The following is a 27,394-nucleotide window of genomic DNA, read 5'->3' as shown; positions in this document are numbered from 1 at the left end:
AGATGATTTAGTATATTGTTGGACCAGTTTTGACCAGGGAATCCAAAAATCGTTATGCTCCGATAGAATTTGCCTATCAAAACACCCGTGAAAGAGATTTTCATCCGCCAGCATACTATACTAGCATTTATCAATTTCAATTTTGCTCTCGAAAGGGTTGTGCATTCCGATTCAAATTTATCTTTTTTTGTAACGTTAAGGATAAGTTCTCGCTCACGGGTAACCGAATTTTTTTCACCAAAGTACTCTCTGGGCGTTTGTTCTCTTGCTCGATTGCAGTTTTGTCGGAGAAAATTCTCAGAACTAGAACTGACTGAGAGAAAATAATTTCAAGCAAGTTATCTTGACGTCATTGGAAACGGATTTATGCATATTTATCGCAAAATGTTAAGCAAGTGATAAACCAGTTATCAGTATCAGTTCTGCCCGATTTGCATCTCTGGTTTTGACATATTCAGGCGATTTATTGTATCAAAACTAGAGACTCGGAAGAGTTCTCGAGAGGTCCCGGAAAAGTAAATAAGATGACCTGGAAAAGCTTCTGAAGGTATTTATTAGTATATGGAATGTGTATCAAAACAGCGTAAGGATATAGCTACAAAAAATGTTTGCTGGGAGTTACAGCACTTTTGAGTTAGAGCACTTTTGGTAATCGAAAAAAGAGACTTGTTATTCAGTAGAAACTGAAACGTTATACCTCACTCAACCTCCTTTGGTTTTAACTTTTTACCTCACTTCACCTACTTCTGCAAATTACAATGCGTGTGTTGTTGTTGTTCGTCGTCGTAGATTGTTTTGATAAAACCTTCGATTGGATCCGTTTCGGCGACCTTCCGATGTCTCCGGTTCAACATCTTATTGACGCATTTCTTTTTGCTCAACACTTTATCTTTGACTCGTAGATTTTTCCAGCTTTACGTCCTTCCTGAGGTTTCGGTTCGACAACCTCCACCTGATTCCTTGCTCGATTACTTCGATGGAGTAGAATAAAGTAAAGTAGCGTAAAGTAGAGTAGAGTAGAGTAGAGCAGAGTAGAGCAGAGTAGAGCAGCGTAGAGTAGAGTAGAGTAGAGTAGAGTAGAGTAGAGTACAGTAAAGTAGAGTAGAGTAGAGTAGATTAGAGTAGAGTAGAGAAGAGTAGAGTAGAGTAGATAAGAGTAGAGTACAGTAGAGTAGAGTAGAGAAGAGTAGAGTAGAGTAGAGTAGAGTAGAGTAGAGTAGAGTAGAGTTTAGTAAAGTAGAGTAGAGTTGAGTTAAGTAGAGTAGATTGAAGTAGAGTTTAGTAAAGTAGAGTACAGTAGAGTAGAGTAGAGTATAGTAGAGTAGAGTTTAGTAGAGTACAGTAGAGTTTACTAAATTAGAATAGAGTAGAGTGGAGTAGAGTAGAGTAAAGTAGAGTAGATTGAAGTAGAGTTTAGTAAAGTAGAGTACAGTAGAGTAGAGTAGAGTATAGTAGAGTAGAGTTTAGTAGAGTACAGTAGAGTTTACTAAATTAGAATAGAGTAGAGTGGAGTAGAGTAGAGTAAAGTAGAGTAGAAAAGAGTAGAGTAGAGTAGAGTTAATAGAGCTTTGAAGAGTAAAGTAGAGAAGAGTAGAGTAGAGTTTAGTAAAGTAGAGTAGAGTAGAGTAGAAAAGTGTATAGTAGAGAAGAGTTTAGTAAAGTAGAGTAGACTAGAGTTTAGTAAAGAAGAGTAGAGTAGAGTTTAGTAAAGTTGAGTTGAGTTGAGTTTAGTAGAGTAGAGTTTAGTAAAGTAGAGTAGATTAGAATATAGTAGAGTTTAGTAAAGTAGAGTAGGGTAGAGTAGAATAGAGTAGAGAAGAGTAGAGTAGAGTAGAGAAGAGTAGAGTAGAGTAAAGTTGAGTAGAGAAGAGAAGAGTAGAGTAGAGTAGAGTAGAGTAGAGTAGAGTAGAGTAGAGTAGAGTAGAGTGAAATTGAGTAGAGTAGAGTAGAGTAGAGTAGAGTAAAGTAGAGTAGAGTAAAGTAGAGTAGAGTAGAGTAGAGTAAAGTAGAGTAAAGTAGAGTAGAGTAGAGTGGAGTGGAGTTGAGTAGAGTAGAGTTTTGTAAAGAAGAGTAGAGTAGAGCGGAATTTAGTAAAGTAGAGTAGAGTAGAGTGGAGTAGAGTAGAGTAGAGTTCAGTAAAGTACAGTAGAGTAGAGTTTAGAAAAGTAGAGTAGAGTTGAGTAGAGTAGAGTTGAGTTGAGTTTAGTAGAGTAGAGTTTAGTAGAGTACAGTAGAGTTTAGTAGATAAGAATAGAGTAGAGTAGAGTAAAGTAGAGCAGAGTAGAAAAGAGTAGAGTAAAGTAGAGTAGAGTAGAGTAGAGTAGAGTAGAGCAGAGAAGAGTAGAGTAGAGTAGAGTTCAGTAAAGTAGAGTAGAGTAGAGTAGAGAAGAAAAGATTCGAGTAAAGTAGAGTAGAGTAGAGTTTAGAAAAGTACAGTAGAGTAGAGTAGAGTTGAGTTGAGTTGGGTTTAGAAGAGTAGAGTTTAGTAGATTAGAGTAGAGTAGAGTAGAGTAAAGTAGAGTAGAGTAGAGTAAAGTAGAGAAGAGTAGAGTAGAGTAGAGTAGAGTGAAGTTGAGTAGAGTAGAGTGAAGTTGAGTAGAGTAGAGTAGAGTAGAGTAGAGTAGAGTAGAGTAAAGTAGAGTAGAGTAAAGTATAGTAGAGTAAAGTAGAGTAGAGTAGAGTAGAGAAGAGTACAGTAGAGTTTAGTAAAGTAGAGTAGATCAGAGTATAGTAGAGTTTAGTAAGTAGAATAGAGTAGAGTAGAGTAAAGTAGAGTAGAGTAGAGTTTAGTAAAGTAGAGTAGAGCAGAGCTTAGTGAAGTGGAGTAGAGTAGAGTAGAGCAGGAGTTCCTAGTAGATTTGGAAGAGTTTCTGGAGATATTCGGAACACTTCTGGGAAGAACTCGAAAATGTTCCTGAAGGACTCCGGAGAGTTGAAGAGGGGTATCGAGAAAATAACCGAGAATACTTGAGAATGTTTCCAAAGCTAATCAGAAGGAGTTTCTGAGAAGTTCAGAAAGTTCCTCAGACAACTCTTGAAGGATCTTGAGGCTCCTCTGGAGGGCTCCTGAGGTGACTCGGAAGAGTTCTTGAGGGGACTCAGAAGAATTTTGATGTGTCTCAAGAAAGTTCTTTAGAGGAAAAGTTTATTAAAGATAATATGAGAATTTTTGAGGGAGCTCAAAGTGGTTCCTGGAGGATTTACAAGAGTTTTTGTGGAGACACGGAAGAGTTCCTGGGGGAACTTTGATGCAGGGACTCGGAAGTGTTCCTGGGGCATTCGGAAGAGTTCTCGATAGGACCTGGAAGAGTAGCTGAGGTGATTCGGAAAAGCCCCAGATCGATTTGTAGGAGTTCCAGGAGATTTGGAAGAGTATTTGGAGGTATTCGGAAGATTTCTTGGAAGAACTCGAAAATGTTCGTGGAGGATTCGGGAGAGCTCTAGAGGGGTCTTGAGAGAATAACCCAGAAGACTTGAAAATGTTTCGAAAGAAAATTAGAAGGAGTTCTTGGGAGGTTCAGAAAATTCCTCCGACAACTCTTAAGGGTTCTTGAGGCCACTCTGGAGGGTTTCAGAGGTGACTTGGAAAAATTTTTGAGGGGACTCGTAAAAGTTTTTGATGGGTCTTGAAAGAGTTCTTGAGAGGAAAAGTTTATAAAGGGAAATAGGAGAGTTCCTGAGGGAATTAAAAGGAGTTCCTGAAAGATTTACAGGAGTTCCTGTGGAAACACGAAAGAGTTTCTGGGGGAACTTTCAAAAGTTCATGCAGAGATTCTGAAGTGTTCCTAGGGCACTCGGAAGGGTTCTCAAAAGGTTCTGGAAGAGTAACTGAGGTGACTTAGAAAGCTTCTGGAGGGATTTGAAGAAGTTCCTGGTAGATTTTGAAACGTTTCTGGAGATATTCGGAGAAGTTCTTGCAAGAACTCGAAAATGTTCCTGGAGGACTCGGGAGAGTTCTAGGTGGGTTCCGTGAGAGTAACTGAAAAGACTTGGTAATGTTCCTGAAGCGAATCAGAAGGAGTTCTTGGAGGGCTCAGAAAGTCGCTCAGACAACTCTTGAGGGTTCTTGAGGCCACTCTGAAGGGTTCCTGAGGTGACTCGGAAGAGTTCTTAATGGGACTCAGAAGAGTTTTTGATGTGTCTCAAGAGAGTTCTTGAGAGGTGAAGTTATTGTGGGGACTGTTTAAAATTTTTATTTCAAAGAAAATTTGAAGATTTTTTAGGGACTTTCGAGAGTTTCCGGGAGGGAGGGTATGGAGGGAGCCTGAAAAATACTATGTGATAAGAAGACTAACTTTTTTAAGGGCTAACCGAAATCCAATAATTTTGTGATTTTAGCATGCCTCATTAAATATTGAACATTTTAATCATAGCTATTGTTGATGGTGTTGAAAATCAACTTTCAAAATTTAACAATTATCGGAAAACATTATACTTTCAACCTTACACGTCCATTTTCTTACGCACTTGCAACAAAACTTTCTGAGCACCATTACAATCTATCCTCTTGCTGGATGTCTGTCTGTCATCTAATGACGAAGCACAACGCCCTCGAATAAAAATCTAATTCCAACGAATTGAAACAAATGGAAACAAATTTGGCATGAAAGGCACAAATGGAAACAAATTTGACATGGTACGAAGAATTTTTCTTTGATGGTTTGGTACCCCTCACTCTTTTCGATGGGGAGATGGGTAGGAGGGAGGGGGGCTCTCTTATAATTTTTTTTTGCATAACTCGATATTAATCGAGCGAGTTAAACAAAATTTGGCACGGGAATGTTTTCCGTACAAGGAATGTTTTTATTATGATTTGGTACTCTTATCTTTTTTCAATGGCTTGATAGGAAGGGAGAAGGGGGGCTCTCTTATATTTTTTGCATAACTTGAAATTTAATCGAACAAATGGAACCAAATTTGGCATGAGAGGGTATTTGTGTACGAGAAATATTTCTGAGATTTAATTATATTTTTTTAAGTTTTATTAGTGACACTTAGCCATCGTTATGGCATTCGTGTCGAAATTTTGACAAAATGGTATGATTTATTGAATTGACAAAAAAGTTTTAAGAAAATAAGATGATAGACGCAGCCCATTTTATTGACAGAAGACTCTCATGATTAATAAATGTAACATAGATATTCTCAACAAAACCAACGGCTTAGTGTTTTTATAAAGTTGGGCACACTTTTTGATTATGTACAAATTTGCCTGTATGTAATACTTCTCCCGCTTCAAGAAGGGGCGATTTTTTAACTTAAAGGGTTTATTTATTGTATTGAAGGCCTCTCCATCTTTTTTTCTAGAGTGTGGGTTCTACAACCTTCAAACCTTACAGTTACGTTGAGACTCAAGACAATCTAGAAGCTCAGATGACATGAAAAATCTTTGTATTAAAAATTCAAACATGCTGTCATACTAAATTCGAATTGCAATACGAAAAGAGAAGATTTTTTGAAATGATTTTTTTTCCATAACTTTATTTGAAATTCGTTTTGAACAATGGGCAAAAAAGTGTATAAACCGCGAATAAGTTCAATATCTTCCCTCTTTCACGAACAAAATCTATGAAAAAAAAATACTCACCTCAAGTGAAAATTTCCGGAAAATCGATTGGATTCGAAAGCCGCACGAGCTTGCGAATGAAAATAAAATGCCTTTTCAACCCCTGCTTCTCCTTTATTTTGTAAATAATCCAGGAAAAAGCTTATTTGGACTTTAAATTTTGAAACTAATCTTGTGTTACTTTTTTTTATGAACCGAAAAAATTAGGGGAATTCAGGGTAAAATAGCCATAACACTATGTGTGCGGTTGCTCAAACAGCCTGCATTCGATTCCTCGGAAAAAATCACAAAAGATAGGTCCAATTTGGTTGACCATTCTGAAGTCCCAACATGCTTTTTCGGAACGATTTGAAAAAAAAAAATGTAAGGTTTTAAGTAAAACACAGTCATAACTCCATTTTCCGAAGCGTGGCTCAAGCAGCCTGCATTCGATTCCTCGGAAAAAATCACGAAAGATAGGTCTGAATTACTCCCATATTTTCATGTCCGAAAAGGTTTTTTCTGAATTAATTGGAAAATGAAGAGGAATTTAAGGTAAAATCAGCGATTTCTCCTTCTTACGATGCGTGCAGTGGTTCAAACAGCCATCATTTGATTCCTTAAAAAAATCTCAGAAGGTAAGTCTGATTTGGTTCAAAGTTTTCAAGTCTGAACATGCTTTTTAAGGACTATTTTAAAAATATAGGGAATTTATGGTGAAACAGCCATAACTGCCTTTTTTGAAGCGTGCGGTGGCCCAAACCGCCATCATTCGATTTCTCGGAAAAAAATCACGTAAAAATGGATAATCATGGAAACAGTTCTCGTACCCAAATAAGCATCCTCGTTAAATTTAGTTCCATTTGCTTGATTAGTTCTCGAATTGTGCAAAACATTGTATAGGAGCCCCCCTTATCCCCTTTCTATTTCCACACCGGAAGGAAAGAGGGGTTTAAAACTTTCCTTAAATTATCCTTGGTTCTTCGGTTCCGTTTGCTTGATTAATTTACGAGATATTCAAACATGTTTCTTTTATTTTTTGAGACTCCCTCTCCCCTTTTTCTAAACAAAATGTAGATTAATTAAGGAAAATCGGCGATAACTTCATTTGGCGAAGCTGGATTGAAAAGCTTCTGGATATGATTCTTCGGCAAAAATCAGCGATGAAAAGCCAGCATTTGAATCATCGGAAAAAAAATCACATAAGAGAGGCCTATTTTGTTTAAAAATTTCAAGTCCAAAAAAGCTTTTTCGCCCCCTTTTTGAGGATTATTAACAAAATATAAGGGAATAAGAGGTTAAAAGGCATTAATTTCCCTTTGTAAGCTTGCGCGGCGTATGAAACTGTGTTCAAACGATTTTCCGGAAGTTATCACTAAAAGTAAGTATTTTTTCATTGATTTTGTTCGTGTAGAAGGGAAGATATTGAGTTTTTTCGCAGTTTACACACTCCCAATGCACAGTGGTCCCAAAAGGCCTGAAATGGAACTTTTTTGCTGGTGCCTTTGTCTTTTATTTTAGCTATTAGATGTCTTCAGAACATTTACGGCGTGTCCGTAAATTGATTTTATCTATCGAAATGATTTTTTCTATCGATGTTGTCGTTCGTAAATTAAACAAACTGTATGCAAAAGCATTGGAAGGTGATTTGACATCTACCAAATAAATCGATGCATCACCCAAACAAATCAGTTTACGAACACGCCGTTACTAGTAAGATTGTTTCCCATAACGTGAAAGAATCAAAAATTAGTCACAGCCTGCTAGGATAAAAATAAAAACACTAACTATTTTGTTTGAAGAGATAGAGACCAAATTTGTTCTACAAAGTTATACTAGGGTAAAATGGGGTTATTTCAACGATGACAATAAAATTCTATTTTCTCGTTAAAATCTAAGAATTCAACAAATTTATGCCGACCGTACTCAAAAACGGGCGCGTGGAGACAAGTAGTTTCTGGCAAAGTTTGGAGAACTTGAATCATGCTTCAAAATGTGGTATTTAGTTTATGAATTCACTGGAATTTCTTAAAATTAAGGAAAAATAAAACTTGAAATTGCGATAACTTCTGAAGACAAGGTCGTAGAGACTTAAAACCTAATGCAAAATGTGCGTATTGAGCATCGCAATAAATGTTGTGAACATCATATTTATGTAAGTTCAAAATTTACAATAGTTTAATACGAAAAACAAATTTTAAGTATGTTTTAAACTAAAAGCTTTATAACTCTGCACTGAATAGAGATAGAGCTCTTATTATTTCAGCAAAGTTTCATATTTTAATGATATCTACAACTTTGTGGAACAAATTTGGTCTCTATCTCTTCAAACAAAAAAGTTAGTGTTTTTATTTTTATCGTACCAGGCTGTGACTAATTTTTGATTCTTTCACGTTATGGAAACAATCTTACTAGTAAATGTTCTGAAGACAACCAATAGCTAAATTGAAAGACAAAAGCATCAGGAAAAAAGTTTCATTTCAGACCCTTTTGGACCACTGTGCAATGTGGAGAGGGGCCACGAACTGCCCTAGAAACTTTTTTTTACCAAATAACGTCACATGTCACATTTGGCTCCATTTGCACACTGAACCCAAATTCACTCTTAAAATACACATGATTTTTCACTTAAAAACAAGGATCCAGTGATTTTCTTCCAGTCAAGTACGACATATACATTTTACTTGGCAGTCACTTAAATTTCAAGTGAATTCATCCACATTCACTTCAGTCGTTACTTGAATTTGAAGTGAGAAGAAATATTCACTTCCCCATCACTTGAATTTCAAGTGTATGTCGGGTTGTAATTGTGTTTATCTTCAGAGTTCAAAATGGCAAATTCTAAAGAGCAGCGTTTAAAGCTTATGCTGGATTTAGATTTTCCAAATTCTTTACTAGGCGATTTTGGCGGTAGTTTGTATTAAACGTGATGTTAGAAAAAGTTATTTAAACGTGTTATTATGTTTCAGCTTGTGGGTTGAACTGGACAGATTTTCTGGTTTGCAGCAGGGAAGACTTAGAAGTCGCACTATCCGCAGTAACCGATCTGCCTTGGGATTACAATGGAATTTTACAATCAATAAATTTATGGCGAAAGCGTAATGTAAGTATTTGAAATCGAAGTGGTGTTCTATAAATGTTCTTTTATTTAAAAACGCGAGAGATAATTAACTAGAAACTTACTTAGAAATTCAGATAAATTCCACTCGAACGTCATAGTGTAATTCACTAGACCGGTCACTTAAGTGAATTCACTTGAGCCATCACTTAAAATTAAAATGAAATTACGTATGGCGAGAATTTACTACAGATGTCACTTATTTTACAAGTGAAAATTATTTTGCGTGCATGATAAGTTTTCGAGTTATAGAATAAGGTTGCCAGATTGCCCGGTTTTTATCCGGGTTTTTTTCCGAATATTTAAAAGAAAATTTGAAAAAGACCGGATCATGCCCGGGTGTATTCAATTTGCCTGGATGTTGCCCGGGATTTTATCGACAATTTTGAAAGCGAATGTCCGGCCCGGATACGTGTTATAAAAATTCTGGCAACCTTAATTTAGAACTAGTTCATTATTTTCCTAAAACCCGAAGTTTGAAACAAACAGATGAAAACGACAAGTCATACTGTCTATGGCTCAGTGGCAATGACTAACGAATCAAGGAGCTGCCCCACGATCAGCCACTTATTGAATGATACCAACAGAAGCGCATGGAGCGATAACGTGTTTCCATCAGCATGGGAGGCATTTGTGTGAGTTAGCTCGTACGTAAGAAACAAAAATGGCTACAGTCTTCTACAATGAGGTGGAAGAGGTAAAAAAAATTATACCTAGCCGTTGACCAGTTTTAAAAATTCAAAGAAAGCCGCAGGAAATTGAAATAATGTCCCCTAATAATCGGTATTAACAAGTTGATTTTACTTTTATAAAGGACACTGTAGAAAAAATAAAGCTTGTACACGGGTTTTCTTCGAAGCACGATAAATACATAATTAATGGGTACAAAATAGCCTTCCACAATCGTAAGTAACAAACAGAGGGGCGCCATATTCGACCAAAAGTAGCACTGTGCGTGCACTCACACGTCATGGCTTATCATTTTCCCTCGCTATACAGAAGGTTTCAACCTACAACACAGCAACAACAACAAAAAGAAGAAAAAAAGAAAACACATCATGACTAGTGCGTGATAACCGTTGCTGTAGAATCAGATGGTTGCACTCTATGTATGTAAGCAGCAAGTAGCTGCGAAGGGAAATATCTGAGAATCAAGCTAGCATGGCCGAATGCAGTACTGATCTAATGAATTGTAACCACTAGAGAATATTTTTTGTGGATGTTTCCCCAAATTGTTCAACAATAGATTGAATGGTTGTGTTTCAAAACTTATGGTACATCTACAGTCGAATGTTCTAAAAATAAAACCAATGTCTTCCGTTATTGAAAGTATAACCAGTTTGTTGTTTTGAGTTCTTTTTTAATTGATAGTTCTATTCAAATTTCAATTCATGCGATCAAGACTGTCTAGCTAGAGGATGTCGGTAAGTATAAGCGCTACTAAGCGCTGGGATTCAACGGCTCGCACTAAAGATAGGGTGTAGGAATTTAATTAGGGAGAGCTTCCTCACCACCAGTATTATTGATATAAGTGCACTTGTGGCAATAATGGGAACCCATCCCAATTGTGAGGAAACACTGATAGGGTAAAACACTTTATGTTGACTCTGTTTTGCTTTGGAAATGCTTTGCTCGCCGAATCCTAACTGGTATGTTCCGTACCTTTACCCCATACATTAAGCAGTTGTTCGAAGAGGTTGTTGTAATTGAGCTAATGGATATATTAGCTTAATTGAACAGTTGGGCACCATTTTGGGACTCCTTTAAGTGGTGACATTCTGTCAAAAAATGTGATATGATACTATCTGAAATATGTATGAGCTACACTAAATCGAACCGATCAGCGAGGTTGTAACGGATTTTTAAGGTTAAACTGGTTTCAAAGCCACTTGAACACATATTCTGCGGCAAATTGTTTGATTTTATGATGAAAAATCGATGATAAGGCATAACGTGTTGAAATCCAACCAAGCCAAACTGTTAGAATTGCCACTAGTATAAAGCTGTACATATTTTTTCAGCTAAACTAGAGTATCGTGCCAACCGAGAAATTCTCTAGAACGAACAGAAATAATCCCTGCTAGTCCATCAGCAACAGCCTGACCCTGACCAATCGTTCGTGGTGTGTACCTACAAGGAATATTCCATTGCAAAAATAATAATCAATACTCCGGGGTTTGCGATACGCTCATTTTCCGTAACCAAACTAAAATAAAATGAAAGACAAAACAGTGAGAAACCCATACCAACTATCCTGGTGGTTTGAATGCATGCGCTAGCTAAATATGCTATGATTACACCCCGATTGAGCCCCAATAAAAGGGACCCATTAATGATAAATGAATGTATGAAGAAGCCACAACGGGCGGACCAGGAAGAACTCACACCCACCAATGAATGCGAATACGGCAGCCCGCAGTCTCAGGGTACACGTGTCCATTATTATTATGATGACGACGGCTCGCACCAGGAGCGGGTAAGTAAAGAAGGAAATGAGTAGTAAGTAGGTAGTCCTTCAAAGAGACGGCACTTAACTCTCCATGCCGAGCAATTAGGATCCGGGTAAAGAAAATAGAAGCAAAAGAAATCTGGAGCGACGCGACAAGTTCGACCGAGAGTCGAGTCATACACTATACACATACAAACTATATCTACAGGGGGACGAAGGAATATCTGAGGAGTATGTTGTGCGGTTTCGAATCAAGCAAATACTTTTTCCGCCGGTCGGGTGTAAGAAGGGAGAAAGAAGAAATGAATGTTTCTCCATCCACGTCAGAGGCTTACGCCCTAACGAAAAGTGAAGGAAGCGAAGGAAGAGTTTATGCAATCGGTATCATCATCAGACCTCGGCCAGTTGTTGCGGACGTTGCAGAAATGTTTTGGCATTTAATGTGAATGGTTCAACGATTAGCGAAGGCGTTTCTGCAAAAGTAATTCGATCAATAAGATATGGACTAAACAGAAGAGATAGGAATCACCCATACTTTAAAAATAATGTATTCTGCAAACTGCAATAACATTTTTGGTATACATAACAATAGCGGTTTCCAGCCAGGAGTGTCTAATTGACAATCTGGATCAATATGAATCAAGTAGGGGAAAGGTTTCCTAAATGGGCCTATCGGGTTAAATGACCCTACGGCTGTTTGATGAAATGGCTGACTAGACAGCTTATCTGACCAATGTATTTTGAGGGTGATACGCTTACAACATAAGGCAAAAGAGAATTTTATGAATTTATAAACTCAAAAAAATTTAAAAAATCATATAAAGTTTTGATACATTTAGATGTAATATTTCGACTTTTTAAAATTAAACGGAAAGAAGCTTGAAACAAAAACTAAGATGGTTTTTGTTTCTTACTCAAATGAACTTAAGAAATAAAACATATTTCAGCTTTTGTGGAGGTTTAGTAATGATTATACAGTGGAATAATTGAGTGTTTTTGTATGCCCCCATCATGTTTGTAAAATGCCTCCATCCAAAAATAACAGGTTAAATAGAATAAATAAATAATTTTTATCATTGAACCTTCAAATCTAAGCTCTGAATAACATCTTAAAAGAGAATTGAAGATCTAAAAACAGATTTGATAAAGTTTTGTTCATGTATGAACTGCCTCCATAGTATGGCAACCCTAACTTTTGTTTTATTCTATAAAATTGTAACATACATAGATTTTTATAAAATTTCAGCTTTGTCGTACGGAAATTATTACTTTCTAGCAGTTTCAATGAAATTATACGGAAATATTGTCCAAAAAACAGAATTTTTGTTCAAAACATAAATAGGCGCATGGCGGGCTAACCGCACGGTTTGCGGTTCGGCATTTTAGACAACACTTATAATAAAATCGTTTTCTTGGAATCAAAGAGTATTTTAACATAAAAATTACTCCAATGTATAGGAAACAGATGCCTGCTCACATGTATATAGTTTTTGTATACAAATTCGATGTGATATTTGATTAAATCAGTGTTTCGCTTAATAGGCGCATATAGCCCGCTCCTCCCCTAAGGTGGTCTCAAGTTGGCAAAACGTAGACGAGCGTTGGATGCAGTGAAAGAGGCGAAACGAAGCCTACATTTTGACAGCTGGCTGCTTGCTGGCCATAAAACAGTTGAAGGGCTGCAATGTTTTAGTAGTAGTATAAATTGTGACGTTTTCTTTGCATAAAGTTTCAACACTACTCGTTCCAAATGTTGTACGATGCATCACGCAGTTTCGGCCAGCTGTTCAAACTTTTTTTTCAATATGTCTGACTGTGCGATATGACAGTTGAGATAGCCTTGTGAAAAGAACCTTGGTCTAGATCTCATTGGGGATTTTTTTTGTCTGGGCTTACAGGAAGCGTCTGTTTATTTAAAAAAAAATACTTTTCACAATCCCAAAGGAGCTTAAAAGAATGTCATAAATAATTTACAAAATAGGAAGGCCTTTTCAGAAGTAAGTACATATTTTATGTAAATAATTTTCTAATTTAAAATTTGTATCATTTATGAAGAGTTTTAAACAGTATGTTTTGTTGGTTTCTGTTTAAAAAAAATCAGTTCAATTTTGAAGTAAAAGAAATTTTGTTATTGAGGATATACCAAGAACACATTTCGGAAAATACACTTTCACTAAAGCTTGATAAGTTTGACAGTTCTGAGCCCTGGTGACCCTGTTGAGTCCTGGTTCTTCGACACCGAAACGATTAACTTCGTGTTCGACATTTTTTAAAACCTCATCACCAGTGCTAAATTCAGAAAAAACATACCAAATAATAACCAATCTCTTTCAAAAACTAATAAAAAAAAGCATAAAAAAAATCATGCATAATACCAAAAATGATGATAATATATTATCAGTACACATTTTCTAGAAATAAGTTGTAGTTTTGTGCAAAAGTGTCCAATGTGAATTTCGAGTCATTGTGATTTTTTGGTGTGGAAACTGTCTCTTCAAGAATAAAGTTTCGAATAAAAATACGAAAAAGAAAACTTTGTCCAGAACATGAAATAAATGCAAAACTTTCAAGAACCGCTTTTGAGATAAATTGGTTATAATTTAAAACTATTAAACATGTGCAAAGAACAGGGCCAGATTAAGCCTTCGGGGGGCCCGAGGCATTTTATTTCTGATTTTCATTAGTGATATATATGCAGCGAATTTTAAAATACGTTTTCTATTTTATTTGTTGTTAAACAAATTGTATTTCTGCTTTACACTGTTATTCGATAGATGCTAAAATTAATTGAAATTAAAAAACCATGTCAAGCAAAAATTTAAAAAAAAATTTTAGGAGAAATGCAAATACAACATTCAAAATAAAACTGCCGATCGCTATAGAGAACAATCCCGATTAAATGGTCAGCCTCACAATAAAATTTCAGTAGAGAAAGTCAAAGAGAATAAAAATTCATTATAAGAAATATACTTTTGAACCACTTTTCAGAAATCAAATTTCAAATTATTGTGTTGATTTAAATATTTAATTATAAAGCAAGTGGCTTCAGCATTTAAAACTCAAAATTTGTAGGTATTAGAAAATTGCTAAGAAAATTCCAAAAACGATAATAAGTTCGGATAAAGAGTTTAAAAATTTGCAATAAAATCCTAAAATAGTATCAATATCCCTTCACAAAATTCAGAATCTGATAGCAGAATCACAATCAAGATATGAAAGATTTTTTTAAATTACAAATTTATGTAAAGATTTTTTTATTCATCGAAATCAACATTGGAATAAATAAATTGAATTCAAAATAAAAATTAAAAATCAAAATCAGTTAAAGATTAAAAAGAAGATCAAACTCAAATCCAGAGCTTTAAATTAAAATCCAGAGCACATAAATTGGTTAAGTCTTCCAGATAAAAAATCTTAATAAGTCTATAATTTTAAAAACAGCTCTAACTTAGATTTGAAAATGAATGGATAATCTGAATAGAAAAGTTTTTTTTTCTAAATTCTTTCTTGAAAATTTCTCAAACCTTAAGGAAAATAAAGAGCAGTGTAATTGTGCCTCTAAGGAAAATTAAAAATGTATTTCTTTTTTTGTAATCAGATTAAAAACTCTCTGGAGTGAGTTTTGTACTTGAATTTAGAAAAAAAAGAAAATTGATCAAATGATGGATATGTTAGAATATTGTTTGATTTCCTAGACATTGAGACATAACAATTTCAAAACTGTGAAATAAAGAATTAATCTCACGGAAATGAAAAATGTTTTCTTTGCATCAACAGCTAATTTGTTATTCTCAATTGACAAACAAAATGCAGTTTATTTTACGAAAAGGAACGTTTGAAGATTTGAAACGTTACTTCAATTTTGATGTTCTGCTTTATATCTTAAATTTTCATGAATCATGATAACATTTATGTAAATATATGTTCAATTTTATAGCGTACTATCAGAAATATATCTTAAGTGTATTAACTTGTTATCCCCAAGGTACAAAGAAGTAAATTTCAAAATTTTATCAATTTAGAACTTTAAAAATTTGTGTATACTTCCGAATAAAAAAAAGCTGAGCCCATCGAAAAGTAATTAAAAATGGCAGGCTTTACTTGCAACAACTTCATGAAATGTTTTTGCCAAATATCAACAAATTCATCGGCTAAAAAGTTTTTTTTTGCGTTTTTTTTTTATTTTCATCCTAGGGTTAAATAGTTTTTAAATTAGCAGTCAAAAACCCAGAATATTTGTAGTTCTGTGGTACAAGTTAGGTTATGGTTTGTTGACTTGAAATGTATTACTGCAAGAATCAAGGTATGTTTAAAGTCCAAAGTTTATTTTTTTTAACTTTCAGTTCATCTCAGGTGATTTTTGATAAACAATTTAGTTTCCCCATACCAATTTCCATACAAAATTAAAACTCGGTGCGCTTATTCAGGATACAACGAATCGCTTTCAAAATCGTTAAAGCTTTTCTTGCAATGAAAACAACCAAAAAAGCTATGGCAGGTGTAAAATTTTACAAAATTTAATATATTCATACATGGCCGTAGGAACGGGGGAGGGGGGGGGGGGGTTTGAGGATTAACCACCCTCCTGAAGGTCCAAAAATGCCAAATGGTTTTTTTACAAAGCATAAAATTTGACATTTCTTATCAAATTATGATGAACAACTACAATGATTCAAGAGTAACAATAGTGTAACAATCTCAACTCCAAAACCTCGAAATCTCATTCCAGGACCACAATTCTGCAACAGTTTTACAAAAAATTTCGCACTTGTTGATAGTAATTGAGTTCCAAAGATTGAATCCCAACAAAATTAGACTAAGCTTACCAGATTATCCGGATTTTGACTAGATTCTTTAACTCTACTTGCAAAAACAAACGAAAATTCCAGTTAAGTTCTAAGAATTATGTATCTAGCGTCTTCCTATTTTTTTTCTAACAAATTTTGTCAAAATAAACACAAACAATTTTTGGTAGCCTTAATATGATTTTGAATCGGCTGATGTGTTTCGATAAAATAAAAAGAGTTTTCCACGTGTTTTTCATGTTGAATTTAATGGAATAGTTCCGAAATTTTCCTGCATATTGGCTGGATTTTTGAGAAAATTGGGAAACAATATGCCCTTATTTTGCCAGGTTTTAAGATGAAATTACCTGGATTTGCTCAGCCCGGAAACTTACGAAAAAATATCTAGTAAGTATCCAGTTTATTTTGCTTGATTATAAGTTTAGATCAGTTTCTTCAATGTTCAAAATTGAAACCATTTTTAAGATTTGAGTCTGAAAATTTTATCCTCAATTTATTTGTGGAGTTGAAACATAAGATAATTTCATGAGTACAGAATCGAAAAATGTGAAGAAATTTTACCATTTACAATTTAATTTCCATTCACAAGTTCAATTTTGAATTAATAATTGAAAAAAATCATATTGGAAAACCACAAATTCAGAATCAAATTTCGCCTTTTGGTTTTCATAGGAATTCTTATCTGGAATTTAGATTCAGGTTTTGAATTAAGGTTCATAATGCAGAATTCAGACTTGGAACAAAAATTTAAGATTGCCACTCGATTTAGCTCAAATTCAAGTTTCATAATAAATATTAAAATATCAATGTTAGAATTTTATAAAATATTCAATTTGAAAGAAAAAATAAAATTTAAAATAGAATTAAATTGAAATTTTGAATTCAATCAAAGTCAGTTCAGATAAACCTGGTGAAAATCACATTTGAAAGAAAGGATCTAGATTCATTTCTAAGAATTTATTTTTTAAAAATCTAGATTTTAATTTTGAAAACTTTAATCACAGTATTTAAATTTTGAAATATATACCTATTAATTAATTATAATTTTGAACTTATTTTTAATCCTCAGGTGAAAATTCAGCTGGAATTTTTATTAAACATTATTTACATATATTGCAGGTACTTCAAAATAAAAGGTTCTTAAATTTTAATCGAGTTTACAAGAGTAGAAAATCAACCTTATTTGATTCTTAACACTAATTTTTTACATTTATTTCAGAATATTTTTTCACCCATGCTTAAAATCGATATGCTTGTGGTTTTAAAGAATTAGCTCGCTAATTAGAATGAGTAAAAAAAAATTTTTTTCTAAATGAAGCGTTCTAAATCCTTTTTTTTTTGTTTGGGTTGTAGTCGTTTCTACATCATTGTATCACTTTTATCAACGATGCAGTTGGCACACTAAATCAACAATGCAAAATAACTTTAAACTGAATAATTTGTACTCAGTACATATCTATACTTTTTTTTCATTTGCAAAAATGTTCTAGGAAAAAAATTATCAAACCAACCCCCCCACCACCCATGAGCCGGTTTTTCCTACGGCCCTGTATCCAAACAAAGCTTACAGTGGCCCAATTTTACATCATTTAGCGCATGGGTGGCCAACATTTTCAACAGGTGGGCCAAATTACTGAAAGAAATTGGCTGGCGGACCAAAAAAACTAATTATTCTTGAGTATTAAAAAAATCAACACATTTTTGAAAACGCTATAAAAATCTGATATTCATTGAAAAATGCTCGGATTTATTCACCTGTTTTTGACAAAACGAAAAAAAAACAAGCTGTATTGTAAATTTTTTTTATTTATGCATCCAAATCAAGAATTTTTAAGTATGTTTCATAAAACCAATCATGCAAAAAAATTGTGGAAGCTTTAAATACGATTTAAAATCTTATGAAAACTTTTGATGGACATTTTTTTTAGCAAGTTTTTTTTACTATTTATTTGCAGTTTCGGTCGACAATTTTGAAATCAATTGCCCGGATTTTGCCAAATTTTTAGATGGAAATATTCTGGATTTTTCCGGCCAGATACGTCGTTTTTGTTCTTGCATATATTTTCAAATTTTGCTCCATTTCAAAAATAGTATAAATATTACACAATACGAAATGAATTATCCTTATGAACATATGTACGTCAATCTTTTCAAGACATTTAAAATCTCATCCTATATTCATCCCAGGAATGTCAAATGACGTGACTACAATGAACATAAAGTCAATTTTATGGTCCTGAGGTATAATAAAAACGACCGCCCATTTACCAAAGTTTTTAAGTTCACCGAAAAATTTGATAGGCAAATTAAAAAAACCCGAAGAATGGTATTGTTGAAAAAAAGTAGCGTTCACAAGCTTTTAACATTTAAAAGAATATTTTTCTCGACGAACTCTAGTTCATCATAAATAATATAGATTTTTCAAAGTACGGATGTCAACTCAATCCAACTGTTTCCAAAATTTTCAATATTTCGATTTGATAAGTGAATTTGGAAAGCCTTCTATGAACAGGATGAATACGAATTTAAGTTTTTTTAATCATTGCACTTTTTTTAAGTCATAATTTTGCTAAAAAAATCGTTCGTATTTCTCAGTACCAAACCGGTTTTAGTTGAATTTTACTATCCAACTGTAAATTCTTTCTAGTTTTTCTTTATTGATGTTCATAAATACAGAGCAAGATGCCAATAAAAATATATTTAGATTTGGTCTTAATTTTCTAAATATATCCTTTCGATATTTTACAATTATTGCAAAATTATTAAAAATTGCAAATGTTCGAAAAATGTATGAAAAATTGTCAAACACAACAATTTAAAAGCGTGTTTTCTCGAAATTAGTTTTTATACACTTTTACCCTTTTGGCTTATATCACTTCGAAGAAATTTTCAGATATTTGTTTTGAATTGAGTTAGAGTAGATTGAGATATATTTTTCCAAATGATATACACACACAGACCAAGAATACCGATAAATTTTTAGAACATGGCTTTTCCAAAAAGAGCTTCGCAGCCACAAAAAGTTGATCGCGGGCCATGATTTGGCCACCCATGATCTAGCGGGTCTTTGGAAAAAACTTGTGTGTATAGTACGCTGAATTATGAACATTGGGTTATTTTCTACATAAGGAGGCCTCCCGTCCTAGTTTCAGATTTCATATGCTTTGAACTTTTAGATTTGGGGTTGTTAACTGTTTTAAGCGAAGCTTTTAATTGGTTTCTTCCTCGGGGAGCCCGAGGCAATTGCCTCAACTCTTTGTTTAAATTTTATTTCATACGACGTGCTGAAAGCTCATTCGAGATTTGATAAAAAGACCTGTAAAATTTTACTTTTTAAGAAAATTGGTTCATTTACAGGTGACTAAGGACTGAATTAATACTAAATTCATATCAATTTTTTTTTCCGTTATATTAACATTTCATCTTTATTTGTTCATTTTCATTTGTTTGGTTTTTTGGTCGGACTCCTCAAAATTGTTCCCCCATTCCAAATATGTTTGTTACGTGACTACTTATTTTTTCAAGTTTCGATTCAGCATAACCTTTTTAATGAAAAAAAAATGAAGTTTCGAACATCATAGTTTTCGGAATGTAAATTTAGTCAAAATACAATCTGATTCCAACGTATGAATTTTAATTGTTTTCACTTATTTTCGGCTCCCTTCCCCGGCTCCGGTAACACAACACGAGTGAAGTGAATGGCACACAAGAATATTATGACTCAAATGCTTCAAAAAAATCTTTTTTTTTTGTTATTCCCATCTTGAAATAAACGACTATGGGTGAAAAAAATTTTTCATCATGATGAAATGAATGAACTTTAGGGTTCAATAAGTTTTTGTATCAGAAAAACAATAAAGAACTTTCCCGGTTTCGATTAAAAATTCCCGGTTTTCCCGGTGCCATTTCAATTCCCGGTTTATTTCCGGTTTTCCCGGTTTGCTGGCCACCCTGCCGATGTGAATTATGGGTCATTCTAGGCATCTGGGCAATTGGGCTGATCCGGACTCTTCCAAAACTTTATCGTTAAAATCCTGGCAAGCTCGAAAAAAACCAGACAATCTAGCTCTAGAATACTCAAGTTAGTATTCTACTAAGTGGACAATTTTTAAGGATAATTTTAAAAAATTACGTATACTTCAAGGAAAAAAAATTGGAAAACCAATAAATTTCATTTACTTGCAAATAAAAAAAAATGTTAACCTACCTTAGCTATACACCAATCCCGAAAATTTTAACAAGGTATCCAATACAAACAATTTTCAATTTTCGCTATGTTACGTGACTTTGTGACACTTCAATACGTTTCCAATCCAGATTTTTTCATGTCCCATTGGAACATCGACCGATATATGCCAGCCAGGTTTAAAATATACTCAGCGGGAGCAACCACTCACTCACTATACTATATAGAATGCTCCTTCAACGGAGCAGCGATGGCAAAAATATCTACACCGAGCCGGGAACATTTATGAAACAACACATCAAACCGCGTTAAGATAACACCCAAAATTTTCGGTTTAGTAATCTAAATCCTCCAGAAAGGGAGCAAAAGGTTTGGGATTTAAGCTATCAGCATAGTTAATCCGCAGTACAAGCATATCATTGAATGTATTCCTTATCGCGAGGGCACGTTACGTAGCATCTACACACTTGCTACGTCAGACTTTCTTCACGAAATCGAACACTGCACTGCAAATTCAACTGCACTTTTTCCTAAATGCTGGGTGGCTGATGATCTTAATCCCTCCGCCCGTTTAGGAAACACATTTTCCTTGGAAAGTTCCTTGGCCCGGGTGTGGAAAATCCGCAACGTGTATGACGGTGGAATCAGCCCAGTTGGTCCACTCAAACCAAAAGAAGTAGCAGCACGGCAAAAAAAGCAAATCCCTAGACTTCGCGTATAGATTCTCGGGAGCTAGCCTCTTCCTCAAAAGCCTGGCTTTTGCTGTTTGATTCACTTGGCTGCTGATGTGCTGGGTCGTGCTGGTGTGGCCACTTTTTACTCACTGTTCTACCTTCACTTCACTTCACTCCCGTCGATGGGATACGAATGTTGTGTGTATGTTTTATGTAGCTGGTTCAATTCAGTTCAGTTGAGTTCAGTTACGAACGGCGACTGGGCCCTGCCTGGCCTAGCCTAGCACCAATACAGGAAGGAACCAACGAACGGGCAACTTTGCCACCCATACACACAAACACAAGCAAACGAACGAGGGTTACCCCGTACGACGGCGGACACGGCAGATCTTCAACAACCGACCTACCGAGAATGATTTCATTGCTGCTTGCTTGCTTGCTGCTGTTTCTGCCTCCAATAATCGGGGTATATTGAATACACTCGCATGCTCTCTCCCGCATTTAGGAATGTTCAACCAAACCAGCACAAGCTACGACGAGGTGGACCCCGGATTTTTTTTCTGTGTTCTGCTTTTACTTGCAGTCAATTTTAGGGTGGTACGAGCATGAGAATGAGTCCTGAATCTAGCAATCTTGATACTTTATCATAGAAGTATTGCTATTAATCATCTATCGTACTCATTTCTAACCACTGCACTGTAACCATAAGGCAAATATTTTAATTTAATTAGCAATCAATTTTATTTCTAGCGGATATATACACCAAGGTTTTTACACGGGTATACGTACAGTGCTGATCCGAACCTAGCAACTTGACACAATAAAACATTTAACTTGAGACATGCGGCCAAAGACATGAGACTTAAGACCTGAGCGAGAGCTAAGACATGTCACAGGAGTCAGGATACGTGAGACAAGAGAAGTGATACGTAAGGAATGAGAACTGTGACATTAGCCGTGAGAAATGAGGCGTGAGAATTAATAAATAAAACGCAAGCAGATGGAAATGAGACATGAGAAGTGAGATGGGAAAAATGAGAATTGAGACATGAAAAATGAGACATGGGAAATGAGACGTGAGAAGTGAAGCTTATGTTATGAGAAGAGAGTCGTGAATCATGAGAAGTGAGAAGTTATACGTGAGACATGGGACATGAGAGGCGAGAATTGCGATGTTCGATCATGAGACTGGTGTTATTTCTAAATCCATGTTTTCGATTATATTAATTCTCGAATTCTGTGATATTTGGGCATAATTCTGTGACAAAATTCCGAATAAACATGTAACTCATCAACCTTTCAAAACTGATGCTGGTTATTCTTCATCTGGGTTGAACACTGAATTGGTGTTAGGTTTGAACTGTAACGTTTGATTTGATAAAACACCTGACACTGAAAATTTCAATAAGTTTCTCAAAAATCTGTGAAATCAGTGTTTTTCAGAAAATTCTGTGGTTTGTGACACAGATTATGTGATGAAAATTAGCTCAAAATGCTGTCAAATTAAAGATTTTTCAGTGATTTCGGCAACCTTGCTTACATCTCACAGGGTTGCTAGCAATTTTTTTGTTTTGAGATTCCAAAGCTTTTCTCAGATTTCCCCCGGTTTTTTTCCGGTTAAAAATGATGATTTTCCCTTTGATTCTACTCGATTTTTAATATAAAATCATAGTGAATAAAAAAAATTCAATGTAAAGTGTCTCAAATTTCTAACAATTCTAACAATACGTAGTCTTTTGACAGGTTTTCATGATTTTTTTTTAAACGAATCTAACGAAATTGGCATCTATTCGTTTTTTTTCTCCACAATTTGAATAATTTGGCAAGAATAAATCCGTTTAAATTGATCTTGAAACTGTAATGTAGTACTTTGAGCCACTTTGAAAATATCAAAAAAAAAATTATGAAGTTTTAGAAAAAAAAATTGTAGTTTTAGAAATATGTAAAAAAAAAATACATCGAACTATAATGTGAAATCAACTTTTCAACTTGAATTTGTCTTACAAAACTTCAAATCATCAGAATGCAGGAAAATACTTAGTTAGTTAATATCTGAATGCAGTTATATTAAGACAGAAGCTTGTTATCGATAAAATTTTTACATTCGACATAAATTCCAGCGTCAAGCGATCACTTTAATGCAATTGTATGTTGCTGATCCTCTATAAACGCTGGTTATGTTAGAAATCTCTTTAAGCGAAAAAAAATCAGTCTTTTGGACTCTCACTTATCCAGATTCGACTGTAGTATGTTTTGTCGATAACAGTTTCATTATTAAATTTATAACATTTGAGTTATGCTTGTAAGTATAGTACGCTTGCGGAGATAAAAGAATAAGAGATATCTTATTTTGCTCCGCAATTAGCTAAAAAGCGACTCAAAAATCATATGTTTACTAATGAACGAAAATAAGCGTTAATGATATAAATCTATATCGAAACTGTCATAAACAACTCTTAAATTTATAAAAATTCTGTGAATAAAATGTCAATTTTCCAGGTCAGGTGCCAAAATTGAATCAAAGCAATCGAAAGATTCCTTTTAATTCAACCACGGTAAATGAAAAGTTCATATACCAGTATTTCGATAGCAACTTACTACCTTCTTCAGTGAGGTAAGCTACTACTAGGTAGCAGAAACCTCCGAATGCTCGGCAGTTGTGCCGTTGTCTGTTTTTTGGGTCTACCTACCCTATTCTGGGTGTTTTCTGGTAGTGCTAACTTATTTTGTACCCGTTTTTGGGCATTGTCAGGTAAATTATTGTATTTCTTTTTACCTAAGAATTTGAACAACCAAGTGTTCCCTGGTCCGGTGTCTCCGTTTAAGAGATGAACTGATTTTTCATTGAAGATTTCAATGCTTTCAGCAACATCCAATTTAAGCGAATTACTATTCAAAGACCGGATCAGCGAGACATTTCCTCGATCAATAGAGTGACCAGATTCACACATGTGTAAAGCTACTGCAGATCTAGGATTCTGTAAAGGAAGAATTTTCTTCTTTGAGTCAGATCTAGCTATAGCCATGTGTTCCTCGAATCTACCAATCAACTTCCTTTTAGTTTGTCCAATGTACACCTTATCACAGTCGGAACAACTGATTTTGTACACACCAGATCTATGAAGGAGCTCCACTGGATCTTTTGTCGATCCTAAGATGGATTTCAGTTGATTATTAGAGCTAGTGAACACTAGTTCAATATCGAACTTTGTCAACTTGTGTCGCAATTCGACTGCGTTGACACTGTTGAACTCCATGGACCTTCGTTGAAACTCCTTCTGAATAGGAGTTAAAGTAGTGAAAGATTTCCGTTGAAGCAATCTTTCTTTCTTCCTTATAATGGCTTGAATGGATCTACTTTGGTATCCATTTTTATTAGCCGTTTGGAAAATATATTGAAGTTCCTTTTCTCTTCCTTCAGTTGATAGGGGAATGGAGTTCATCCGATGGATCATGTGGTGGAACGCCGCCATCTTATGCTGGAACGAGTGGTTCGAGGTGCTCGGTATTACTCTCATGGTGTTTGTCGGCTTTCTGTAGATTTCGAATTGGAATAGGCCATCATCTCTCCTTACCAGAACATCCAGAAAAGGTAATTTCCTGTCTTCTTCTATTTCGCAAGTGAATTTAATATTCTTATGCAAACCGTTTATGGATGTTAGAAGTTCTTCTAGAAAATCTTTGTTTACTACACAAAAAATGTCATCGACGTATCTCCACCATTTTTCGGGTAATAAATCTTGATTTTCAAGAGTCTCCTCCAAATGAGCCATAAACAGTTCACACAAGAATGGAGACAGAGGATTTCCCATTGGTGCCCCCTTTGTTTGTCTATAGAACAAATCTCTAAATTTAAAGAAGGTTTGTCCCATACACAAGTCCACCAATTTCTTGTAGTTTCTAACTTTGAGTTTCCAAGTGCTCCCATTGTGTCGTTGAAGCAACCAATCTTCTAACAGATTAGAAGCTTCTTTAACGGGAACACTTGGAAACAAAGCTGAAACATCAAAGGAAACCATGACCTCGTCCTCTTCTATGCCTCCCGACGCCTGCAGTCTGTTCACGAACTCTAAGGTGTTGGTTACCGATCTCGTTTTAAAAGGTTTTGGCATCCTTTTAAACTCGTTCAGTAACCACTTCGCCACTTTTTCAGTGGGCGCGTTCACTCCCGAAATTATCTCCCTCATCTCATTCCCTGGTTTGTGAATCTTCGGTAGACCTTTGATTCTAGGGACGATTGGGGCAGACACTTTCAGGGCGCCCGGCGCAAACCCTAAGATCGGTCCACAGTCTTTCAGCGTTTTTTCCACCTCCTTAACCATCTCCGGTAGTGGGTCCTCTCTTCGTACTCGATACGGTCCTTCATCGATATTGGCCTGCATCAATCCGTTGTAATCCGTTTTGTCCATGATGACCACCGAATTCCCTTTGTCCGCCTTGACGTAGAACACCTCCTTTCTCCTAAGTTCTTTCGCTATCTGGATTTCCTCGACGTTGGATTTCCCATTGATGCCCTTTCTCAAGACATCTGCCACTTCGGCTCTGGCGCAATCCTTCTGGGCCGTGGACAGCTTACTGGACCTAATAGCCGTCTCTACATCGATGATTATCTGGTCCATCCTTGGTTTCCTCGACACCGCGTAGTTTAGACCTTTGTTGAGTAGATCGATCTGTTTGTCGGTGAACTCTTCCTTCGATCGATTCACCACAAAACCATCCAGTACCGCCACGCTGGGTTTCTCGTAGTTCCGGGGCGGCTGCCTCGCCTTCAGTAGCTCCAACTTATTCCGTAGCACCCTTTCCTTACGCCTTTCCTCGCACTTTTCCGCCACCTTGACCTTCGTCAGAAACGCAGGGAACTCGATCGGGTAGTCCCTGGCCAGCTTCAAATGCAATGCGTAGCACTTCAACGTTTTGATGTTAAGTTGTGCATACAACTTCTCAACACTGTCTTTTATGAAACCACTTTCGAGTTTCTTCACCAATTTCGATGGCACTTTGTCATTTACCACCACTTTATGACTAACAGGAGTAATTAGGGAGGGACACGATACACATCCATCGATCGAAAACGTTCACTGAAGAAGGTAGTAAGTTGCTATCGAAATACTGGTATATGAACTTTTCATTTACCGTGGTTGAATTAAAAGGAATCTTTCGATTGCTTTGATTCAGTTGAATCATTCAACCAAGTAGGCTCATACCACAACAGAGTGCCAAAATTCCCGATTTTTTCCCGGGTTCCCGGTAACGCGATGAAATTCCCGGTTTTTCCCGGTTCGCTAGCAACCCTTATCTCACGTTTCATAATTCAGGTTTCTCATCTCACTTACAAGCTTGCCGAAAATAAATCAGTGCTGTTGCAAAAATATTATGATTTTCTGTGATGTTATTTCTATCAATTTCATTCAAAAGTGATGAAAAATTGGGTCTTTTGACATATTATTTGAGAGAAAACTGTTCATATTACCAATCTTACCGTATTTTTCCAATTCGAAGTTGAAATCCCAAATTTATAAAGAGACTCTGTGATAAAAAATTGTTAATAATTCTGTGAAATTAAAGATTTTTCTGTGATTTCGGCAACCTTGGTATCAGGTCTCACGATCAGAGGTGCCAGGTGTCCTGATTTATCAGGATTTGTCCTGATTTTCGAGAGACCGTCCTGATTTTTCAAAAACTGTCGAGTTGTCCTGATTTTTGAAAATTTGTCCCTGAAATGTCCTGATTTTCATAAAAACTTCCTAAATATGGTCGAATTTGTAATTGTACTATGAGAAAATCGAAAAAATAGGTTATAAAATAGCTAAACCCATTTAACAGATGGTAATCTTCGGTTCAGATGATATTTAAATAATGTTTTTCGATATGAACTATATGCCAGCAAACAAGCTGCGTACTGTTGTTGCATAAATCAAGGCGTTTACAGCGCCTGTATTGCGCCTTTATTTATGCAATCTAAGCAGAAATCTTTATTATTTTCATGAATCAAGAGGTGTCCTGAAAAATCCTGATTTTTTACTTCGCGTTGTCCTGATTTTTGACGAAACCACCTGGCACCCCTGCTCACGATCCCAAATCTCAGGATTCAAATCTTATGTCTCATGTCTTATGTGCAGGGTGGCCAGCGGATGTCCATAATCGAATTCCCGGTTTTTCCCGGTTTTCCTGATCAATATTTCAATCTTTTTCCCGGTTTCAACATACCCAGATACATACTTTCTATACCGTAGAAAAAACATTCTACAATTTTTAAGATAAAAGATAATGAATCGGATTTAAATTTCAATATTATATTTTTTTCTTTTTTAGAAAAACTGAACAACATTCGAAGGATTTCAAAAATTTAGATTTTTTGCCATATCAATTTGATTGAAAATCGTGAATTGTATTGATTCTGTAAAACACGAAAATTTCCTAGACTCGAGGGCAACATAAGTTTATAGAAATTGTAAGGCCTTTTGATCTAAAGGGGTATAATTTCGAGAAAACACGCATTGAAGATGTGGTGTTTGGTTATTTTCCGTATATTAAAAAAAAAATACTTTTTTTCGAATGTTAACATATAAAAATAAAATTCTTGAAATCTAAAAAAAAACACAAAATAAAGTTTGAAA

General features: G+C 35.3%; 1 protein-coding gene across 3 annotated transcripts in view; it reads right to left on the bottom strand.

Annotated features, from left to right (window-relative positions):
* LOC129750650 (uncharacterized) overlaps nucleotides 1-27,394 on the bottom strand; it is a 58,038-nt gene that overhangs the window by 19,895 nt on the left and 10,749 nt on the right. Inside the window, exon 1 of one of the 3 annotated variants that reach the window (XM_055745655.1) lies at nucleotides 20,125-21,110. The exons of the other annotated variants lie outside the window; for them this stretch is intronic. The gene's annotated coding sequence lies outside the window, so the exon portion shown is untranslated. Of the gene's footprint in view, nucleotides 1-20,124; nucleotides 21,111-27,394 lie in introns of those variants that run through there. 3 annotated transcript variants of the gene reach the window in all.

This window comes from Uranotaenia lowii, chromosome 3 (assembly GCF_029784155.1).
Source record: "Uranotaenia lowii strain MFRU-FL chromosome 3, ASM2978415v1, whole genome shotgun sequence".
NCBI lineage: Eukaryota > Metazoa > Arthropoda > Insecta > Diptera > Culicidae > Uranotaenia > Uranotaenia lowii.
This window is presented reverse-complemented; position numbering and strand designations above follow the sequence as displayed.